The 9,772-nt window shown below is 38.9% G+C and overlaps 1 pseudogene; it reads left to right on the forward strand.

The window, feature by feature from the left end:
* The first annotated feature begins 8,565 nt into the window (after positions 1-8,565).
* LOC113899440 lies at positions 8,566-9,491 on the forward strand (annotated as a pseudogene).
* The last annotated feature ends 281 nt before the right edge of the window (positions 9,492-9,772 follow it).

Consider the following 9,772-nt stretch of genomic DNA (forward strand, 5'->3'; position numbering starts at 1 on the left):
CGTTCTCTAACCACAATTATTTTTGATATAGTTTTATAGTTTATAGTTAATTTGCTTATATTTGCTACCTAATGTCAGTGAAAAGATATTTCACAAACTATTGTATAATTTAAATTGTATGAATATGTTACCTGCACAAACACAGACATGTAGATCAATGGAACAGAACAGAGAGCCTAGAAATAAAAACATCTGATTATAGTCAATTATTGTTTAGTCGCTAAGTCATGTGCAACTCTGTGACCCCATGGGCTGCAGCATGCCAGACTTCCCTGTCCTTCACTTTCTCTTGGAGTTTGCTCAAATTCATGTCCATTGAGTCAGTGATGTTATCTCATCTCTCATCCTCTGCTGCCCTCTTCTTTTGCCTTCAGTCTTTCCCAGTATCAGTCTTTTTCAATGAGCTGGCTCTTCTTATTAGCTGGCCAAAGTATTGGAGCTTCAGTTTCAGCATCAGTCCTTCCAATGAATATTCAGGGTTGATTTCCTTTAGGATTGACTGGTTCAATCTCCTTGCATTCCAAGGGACTCTCAAGAGTCTTCTTCAGTACGACAATTCGAAAGTAGCCACTCTTCTGTGCTCAGCAATTCTGTGCTCACAACCACACATGAGTATTGGTAAAAACATATCTTTGCCTATACAGACCTTTGTTGGCAAAGTGATTTCTTTGCTTTTTAATATGCTGTCTAGGTTTGTCAGAGCTTTCCTTCCAAGGAGCAAGGATCTTTTAATTTCATAGCTGCATTCACTGTCTGCAGTGATTTATGGTCAATTAGTCTACAACAAAGGAAGCAAGAATATACCATAGAGAAAAGACAGTCTCATCTATTCAAGGCACAGCCATTTACTTTTCTGTACTTTGTTAGCAGATGAAGAATTATTCAAATAAATGCTATTTTAACTTCGGGAACATTTTTGTCTGTTTCTTTCTTCTCATTTTATAGTAATTAATCTGTTATCCTGCTATTAATATTTCCCTCTTCCAGTATTAATTAGTAATTCTAATGATAGTGTATTATCCTTTTAAGTAGTCTTTTCCCAGTTATTTGTAAGGGATATTTGATCAATACATACATTTTATGTATCAGAATATGTGGTAGAAAACACGATTATAACAACTAGTAGAATATTCACCATGTGAAAAGTATTGCTCTAAACACAATTCATTATGTTAAAAAAAAATAAAGGCATTCTCTTCAATGAGTGGTGCTGGAAAAACTGGACAGCTACATGTAAAAGAATAAAATTAGAACATTCCTACACCACATGCAAAAATAAACTCAGAATATATTAAAGACCTAAATATAAGACTAGATCCATAAAACTCCTAGAAGAAAACATAAGCAGAACACACTTTGACATAAATCATAGCAATATTTTTTGGATCTATCTCCTAAAGCAAAGGAAAAAATAAGCAAATGGGACCTAATTAAACTTAAAAGCTTTCTCACACCAAAGGAACTCATCAACAAAACAAAAACACAACCTACTGAATGGGATAAAATATTTGCAAATATGACTGATAAGGGGTTAACAGCCAAAATATGTAAGAAGCGTCATACAATTCAGCATCAAATAAAGCAATGTCCTGATTTAAAAATGGACAGAAGAACTGAATAGACATTTCTCCAAAGAGGAAATGCAGAAGGCTAATAGGTATGTAAATAACAAGTGGGGAGGATCTGGAGAAAAGGGAACCCTTGTGCACTGTTGATGTGAATGTACATTGGTATAGTCACTGTGGGAAAAAGTATGGAGGTTTCTCAAGAAACTAAAGAATAGAACTACCATATGACCCAACGATTTCACTTCTGAATATATATTCAAAGAAAACCTCCTTCCCCAAACACTACTTCAAAATGATACATGAACCCCAGTGTTTGTGGCCTCATTATTTACTATTGCCAAGATATGGAAGCAACCTAAGGGTCCATCAACAGGTGAACAGATAAAGAACATGCAGTATATCTATATACATTGGAATACAGCTCAGCCATTTGCACCAACATGGATGAAGTTTGGGGGTGTTATGCTAAGTGAAATAAGTCAGACAGAGAAAGAAGCACTGTATGATATCACCTATATGCAGACCCATAAAAGATTTATACAACACAGATATGAACTTTAGACACTTGGCAATAAGACAAGGACAGCAAAGGATGAGATGGTTGGGTGGCATCACTGACTCAATGGACATGAGTTTGAACAAACTCTGGGAAATAGTGAAGGACAGGGAAACTTGGCGCGCTGGAGTCCATGGGGTCACAAAGAGTTGGAAATGACTAGGTGACTGAACAACAATAACAATAAAATTAGAACAAAACCTCCATCATATATGTTATTAATCAGGTAATTACTGAGTCCTAAAGTGGATGTTCAAGCTGGTTTTAAAAAATGCAGAGGAACCAGAGAGCAACTTGCCAATATCTGCTCAGTTCAGTTCAGTTCAGTTCAGTCGCTTAGTCATGTCCAACTCTTTGCGACCCCATGAATCGCAGCACGCCAGGACTCCCTGTCCATCACCAACTCCCGGAGTTCATTCAGACTCATGTCCATCGAGTCCGTGATGCCATCCAGCCATCTCATCCTCTATCATCCCCTTCTCCTCCTGCCTCCAATCCCTCCCAGCAGCAGAGTCTTTTCCAAAGAGTCAACTCTTTGCATGAGGTGGCCAAAGTACTGGAGTTTCAGCTTTAGCATCATTCCTTCCAAAGAAATCCCAGGGCTGATCTCCTTCAGAATGGACTGGTTGGATCTCCTTGCAGTCCAAGGGACTCTCAAGAGTCTTCTCCAACACCACAGTTCAAAAGCATCAATTCTTTGGTGTTCAGCTTTCTTTATAGTCCAACTCTCACATCCATACATGACTACTTGAAAAACCATAGCCTTGACTATACAGACCTTTGTTGGAAAAGTAATGTCTCTGCTTTTTAACATGCTATCTAGGTTGGTCATAACTTTTCTTCCAAGGAGTAAGCGTTTTTTAATTTCATGGCTGCAATCACAGTCTGCACTGATTTCGGAGCCCAAAAAATTAAAGTCTGTCACTGTTTTCACTATTTCTCCATCTATTTGCCATGAAGTGATGGGACTGGATGCTATGATCTTTGTTTTCTGAATGTTGAGTTTTAAGCCAACTTTTTCACTCTCCTCTTTCACCCACATAAAGAGGCTCTTTAGTTCTTCTTTGTTTTCTGCCATAAAGGTGGTGTCATCTGCATATCTGAGGTTGTTGATATTTCTCCCAGAAATCTTGAATCCAACTTGTGCTTCCTCCAGCCCAGCATTTCTCATGATGTACTCTGCATATAAGTTAAATAAGCAGGGTGACAATATACAGCCTTGACATACTCCTTTTCCTATTTGGAACCAGTCTGTTGTTCCATGTCCAGTTCTAACTGTTGCTTCCTGATCTGCATGCAGGTTTCTCAAGAGACAGGTCAGGTGGTCTGATATTCCCATCTCTTTCAGAATTTTCCAGTTTATTGTGATCCACACAGTCAAAGGCTTTGGTATAGTCAATAAAGCAGAAATGTTTTTCTGGAACTCTCTTACTTTTTTGATGATCCTGTGGATGTTGGCAACTTGATTTCTGGGTCCTCTGCCCCTCTAAAACCAGCTTGAACATCTGGAAATTCACAGTTCACATATTGCTAAAGCCTGGGTTGGAGAATTTTGAGCATTACTTTACTAGCGTGTGAGATGAGTGCAATTGTGTGGTAGTTTGAGTATTCTTTGGCATTGTCTTTCTTTGGGATTGGAATAAAAACTGACCTTTCCCAGTCCTGTGGCCACTGCTGAGTTTTCCAAATTTGCTGGCATGTTGAGTGCAGCACTTTCACAGCATTATCTTTTAGGATGTGAAATAGCTCAGTGAAACTAAGCCATGCCATGTAGGGCCACCCAAGATGGATGGGTCATCATGGAGAATTCTGACAAAACGTGGTCCACTGGAGAAGGCAAAGGCAAACCACTTCAGCAGTCTTGCCTTGAGAACCCCATGAACAGTATGAAAAGGCAAAAAGATAGGACACCAAAAAATGAACTCCTCAGGTCAGTAGGTGCTCAATATGCTACTGGAGATCAGTGGAGAAGTAACTCCAGAAAGAATGAAGAGACGGAGCCACAGCAAAAACAACACCCAGTTGTGGATGTGACTGGTGATGGAAGCAAGGTCCGATGCTGTAAAGAGCAATATTGCATAGGAACCTGGAATGTTAGGTCCATGAATCAAGGCAAATTGGAAGTGGTCAAACAGGACATGGCAAGAGTGAATGCTGACATTCTAGGAATCAGTGAACTAAAATGGACTGGAATGGGTGAATTTAACTCAGATGACCATTATATCTACTACTGTGGGCAGGAATCCCTTAGAAGAATGAAGTAGCCATCATGGTCAACAAGAGTCCAAAATACAGTACTTGGATGCAATCTCAAAAATGACAGAATGATCTCTGTTCGTTTCCAAGGCAAACCATTCAATATCACGGTAATCCAAGTCTATGCTCTGACCAGTAACACTGAAGAAGCTGAAGTTGAACAGTTCTATGAAGACCTACAAGACCTTTTAGAACTAACATCCCCAAAAGATGTCCTTTTCATTATAGGGAACTGGAATGAAAAAGTAGGTCCACCTTAGGTAATAAAAAAAATGTATCTTAGACTATCTTCTGATCAATGGAAGCTCTGGTATTTTTATCTTTCTCTGGAAAGTCCTTATAGTGAGGCTTGCTTATTTTAAGGAGTTAAAATGAGGGATAAGATATCTCCTATTACAAGGAACATGCAAAAGAGATTAGCTTATTTATAAGGTGTCCTTAGTCTGGTATTCAGAGAAGGCAATGGCAACCCACTCCAGTACTTTTGCCTGGAAAATCCCATGGACTGAGGAACCTGGTAGGCTGCAGTCCTTGGGGTCGCTAGGAGTCACACACGACTTAGCGACTTCACTTTCACTTTTCACTTTCACACATTGGAGAAGGAAATGGCAACCCACTCCAGTGTTCTTGCCTGGAGAATCCCAGGGATGGGGAAGCCTGGTGGGCTGCCGTCTACAGGGTTGCACAGAGTCGGACACGACTGAAGCAACTTAGCAGCAGCAGCAGTAGTTGGGTATTAGACTAACTAGATGAAATAGAAATTTCATAGAGTTATCTCAGAGGTTTGCTGAAAAATCTCATTCCTGACCTTCCCTCACCCTTTCAGTGATATTTAAAAGGTATTTGTAAAAAAGACATGCATTAATATGTGTCTTCATAAATACATATTAAAAAGATGAAGAGCCCATTAGAAAATGGGCAAAAGACATGGAAAAGCAATTGTGGAGTGAAAAAAATACAAATGGACAATTCAGGGATTAGTGGTTAACTCCGCTAATAATCATTAAATACATTCATATATCAGTGAGATGCGTTTTCTTTTCTTTGGGGAGCTGTGTTGTGTGGCTTGTAGCATCTTAGTTTCCTGACCAGGGATTGAACCCAGGCCCACAGCAGTGAAAGCATGGAGTCCTAACCACCGGACTGCCAGGGAATTCCCAAGATGCATTTTTCATGTAGCAAATTAGCAAAATTAAAAAACCAAACTATAATACACTGTCTTGTCAAGAGAATGGGAGGTGAAGAATGGGCATTCTGATATATCATTTTAGTGAGATAAATTTTGGTATAGTTAATTTAAAAACTCTGACGTGCATAATTATAATGATGTATCCTAAATAAATAATGTATATAATCATAAAATTATGTTGCAGAAACCAGTCCTTGAGAAACCAAACACCACACTTGGAGAGTTGGAGAACTCAGGTTTATTACGCTGGTGGGCCCAGAGGAGTTAACACGCTAAGCTCTGAGCCCTGAACAAAGGGGTTACAGAGCTTTTATACATGGACAGGCATGATTAAGTGGGTTTGCCGGTTCGCAGGGGCTGGGTGATTGCAAAGAACAGGACAAGGGTAAGTGAGATAAGCTCCAATTCCTAGTATTGTGAGTCCCCACTTTCTGAGACCTACGTGATCCAGACTTTGCAAGGAGCAAGCTGAGTTACAGAGGCAGAAGAAGCAGGAGGTTATGTAAAATTTTAATGTTTTCTCTTCAGTTATAGCTAAATAAAAGCAAGATACAGGGAGGGAGGAGGGAGGAGGGTTCAGGATGGGGAACACGTGTATACCTGTGGCAGATTCATGTTGATATATGGCAAAACCAATACAATATTGTAAAGTTAAAAAAGAAAAGAAAAGAAAAGAAAAGAAAAAAAGCAAGGTTATTATACATTAATAATATAGAAAATTAAAAATGTCTGTATAATAAAATACAACAAATATATTTTAAAAGTTGTATAAAATTATTATATTGACCTGGGAGATATTTATTATATAATGTTAAGTGGTAGGTTTAAAATAATATGTACTGTGTATATAATGGTATACCCTTTATATATACAGTTATCTCTGTGTTCTCATTACAGATAATTTTTATTCTTATTCCTTACTTGACTTTTCTAAATTAAAAAATAGAATCGTTAATTAAAAAGTGGTTTACTTTTTTTTTCTGATTGGAAAGATAATATATACTCATTGCAGAGCAACAAGAACAACAACAAAAACTTCAGCAAACAGAAATGTATAAGGGATAAATTTATTGCATTCTTTCACTCAGAGATAACCACCGTTAACACTTTAGGGTAGACCTTTATAAGCTTTTCTGTGTATATAACACTAGCAAGAGTTTTGTATACAGATGATTTTAGTACATGGGTCTCAGACTGCTCTAAAAAGTTTCCTTAATTTCAGATCAAGAAACAGAGGTTTGGACAGTTAAGAGTACTACTTTATCTGACTGTAGGTTTTACTAGCTATCTGTGTAAAGGATGACCTTGAATTCTTAAGCTGGAGCAGTCAAAAGGGGAAAGATCCACTGAGTTGGTGGACAAAGGAAAGTAGAGAGAGGAACTAAGTGAAGGGTAGTGATAGTCATTCTGTTGTGTCTGACTCTTAGTGACTACAGGGACTGTAGCCCACCAGGCTCCTCTGTCCCTGGAGTTCTCCAAAGATAGACTTTATTTACTATTTTGATTATTTTGCCTAAGGTGAAAAATAGGCTCTGTGTAAAGAGGTGCCACTAAAGTGCATGGAATAACCATTCTCTTAAGTGGGATGATATCAAATATCACACTTTGATACTTAAGTACTACATTAATTAACACATGCAAATATTTTATCATAGATGGAACAAAGGCATTGTACCTAACAACTACTGAATATCTTTTATGGGCCAAGTATTGTTATAAGTTTAACAAAGGTGGACCTTATGAGGCCTTCCCCAACAGGCCTTCCCCCACAGCCTCTGCTTTAGCTACTCTCTGAAGTACCTAGATAATAGTATTTGATGCACATTTCCTGAGTTGCTTTATCCAGTGGAAGATGTTAAGTACTTGATGACCAGGAGCACATAGCCCCAGGCCTCCTGGAGCCTAAGGACTGATGCTGTTAACCCTTATGACACTGCCCTGTTACCTTGCCGTCAGCCAACCAGAGGACTGTGCATGAGATGGATGATCACAAACCTTGCAGCCCTTGTCCCTCATCTGGCTTTTAAAAATGCCTGTATTTTTGGGCTTGAGTCACCAGTCTCCTTTCATGGCCCTTCTATAAAGCTTTCTCTGCTACAAACTCTGAAATTTTGGTTTGTTTGACCTCTCTGTGTGTCAGGTGCATGAACTTGGGCTGACATTAAGTGTTTTATCTATTAATATTATATTATAGATATTCCCTACAATGATTTGCAAGCAAAAATGGCATAAAGTGAAGCGGTAATTACCGGAAGACATAACTTGCTAATGGATGAACAAATGACCTGAGATAAAACACAGATGCTCAGATACAGTTCACAGGTATGGTGGCCAGATGCTAAGAACCTAAGTGCAGTCCTGGGAAGAAGCTTGGCAGTGCCACTTCTTGCTATTCAAGGATCCTGAAGCCTCTATAACAATTCACTGTAAAACAAATGCCAAACACTATTTTTGCTTTTCTCCTTTTTTTATAAAAGCAAAAGTCTTCTTCGAATTTAAGTTAGCAAAACAGGCAATAATATGTCTTTTTCTGTAAAGCAAACTTTGAATAAGCAGGGACACTTGTAATTCTTTTAATCTTTACAAAAATCCTATGAGTCATATATTATCATTTTCTCCAGTTTACAGTTGAAAGCCCAGAGTTTAATTAATATACCCAAGGTCATATTGCTAGAAATTACAAGACAATTTTTTGAAAGCTGTCAGTATGAGTTTAGAGTTTCTTTCCTGTTTCAGGAATTGTGATGATTGGTAAACTTCTATTTTTAAGAATAAAACTATCATGCTCCAATGCAGAGACAAAAGCCAAGTTATCCAGTCATTAAAAAATAAATGATTGTATACAACATGTATTTTATGTGCTAATAAGGAAGTAAGTATGTTGAGAGGGATTTGACACCAAGCTTGGCCTTGCTCATTTTCTCTTCCAATCATATGATATATTTCTATTTCACTTTACAGGAACATTTCCAATCCAATTTCAGAAATTTGAAACCATGGACCAAGAAAATAATTCAGGAGTGACTGAATTTGTATTGCACAGTCTTCCAGGTTCTCGAGAGCTACAACTTTTCTGTTTTGCATTTTTTACACTCTTCTATTTATCTATTGTGCTGGGGAACCTCCTCGTAGTGCTCACAGTCTTCTCTGAACCTTCCCTACACACACCCATGTACTTTCTACTCAGTAACCTCTCCTTCATTGATGTGTGTCTGTCCACCTTTGCTACCCCCAAAATGATTGTTGACTTCCTCCTGGAGCACAAGACCATCTCCTTTGAAGGCTGCATGGCCCAGATATTCTTCCTGCACATCTTTGCCGGTGGTGAGATGATGCTTCTTGTGGCCATGGCATATGATAGATACGTGGCCATATGTCCCCCCTGCATTATGCCACCATCATGAATGTGCACAAGTGCATAAGCCTCGTGGTGGGCTCCTGGCTCACTGGGGTTCTGCACTCAGTAAGTCAGTTGGTCTTCACAGTAAACCTCCCATTCTGTGGCCCCAACAGAGTGGACAGTTTTTTCTGTGACCTTCCCCTGGTTATCAAACTTGCCTACACAGACACCTTCACTCTTGAGGTTCTGATGCTTTCAGATAGCGGTCTAATGGCCATGTGCTCCTTTGTGCTCTTACTGGTCTCCTACACGGTCATCCTGGTCAGTGTGCGGCGGCGTTCCTCAGCGGGCATGGCCAAGGCAAGGGCCACCCTGACTGCCCACATAGCCGTAGTAACCCTCTTCTTTGGGCCCTGCATCTTCATTTATGCCTGGCCTTTTAGCAGTCTCCCAGTGTATAAGTTTCTCTCAATATTTTATACAGTTTTTACTCCTCTTTTAAACCCCTTGATCTATACCTTGAGAAATAAGGAGGTAATATCAGCAATGCCAAAACTAAGGCACCGACAGGTGAGTTCCTAATGGTCTTCCAGTTCTCCTTTGTGGCAAACAGCAGCCCATAATAATAGCCAGGTTAGTGTACCTTCTTCTGTGAATTAGTTATGTCTCAAATACCATAGGACACATTTTCTTCCTTTTCATATCTTTTGCTTACAGAACAGCAAACTAGCCATCTTAGATAATAGAAGAATAGGACACCCTGTCTTTTGCTTGTGAAATAATTTTTTTAATTTCATGGCAAAATTATTTATAGTGTTGGGAAAGGCTGTATTTTCCCTTTTATCCCCTTTGAGGTCTTGTGG

This window comes from Bos indicus x Bos taurus, chromosome 10 (assembly GCF_003369695.1).
Source record: "Bos indicus x Bos taurus breed Angus x Brahman F1 hybrid chromosome 10, Bos_hybrid_MaternalHap_v2.0, whole genome shotgun sequence".
Taxonomy (NCBI): domain Eukaryota; kingdom Metazoa; phylum Chordata; class Mammalia; order Artiodactyla; family Bovidae; genus Bos; species Bos indicus x Bos taurus.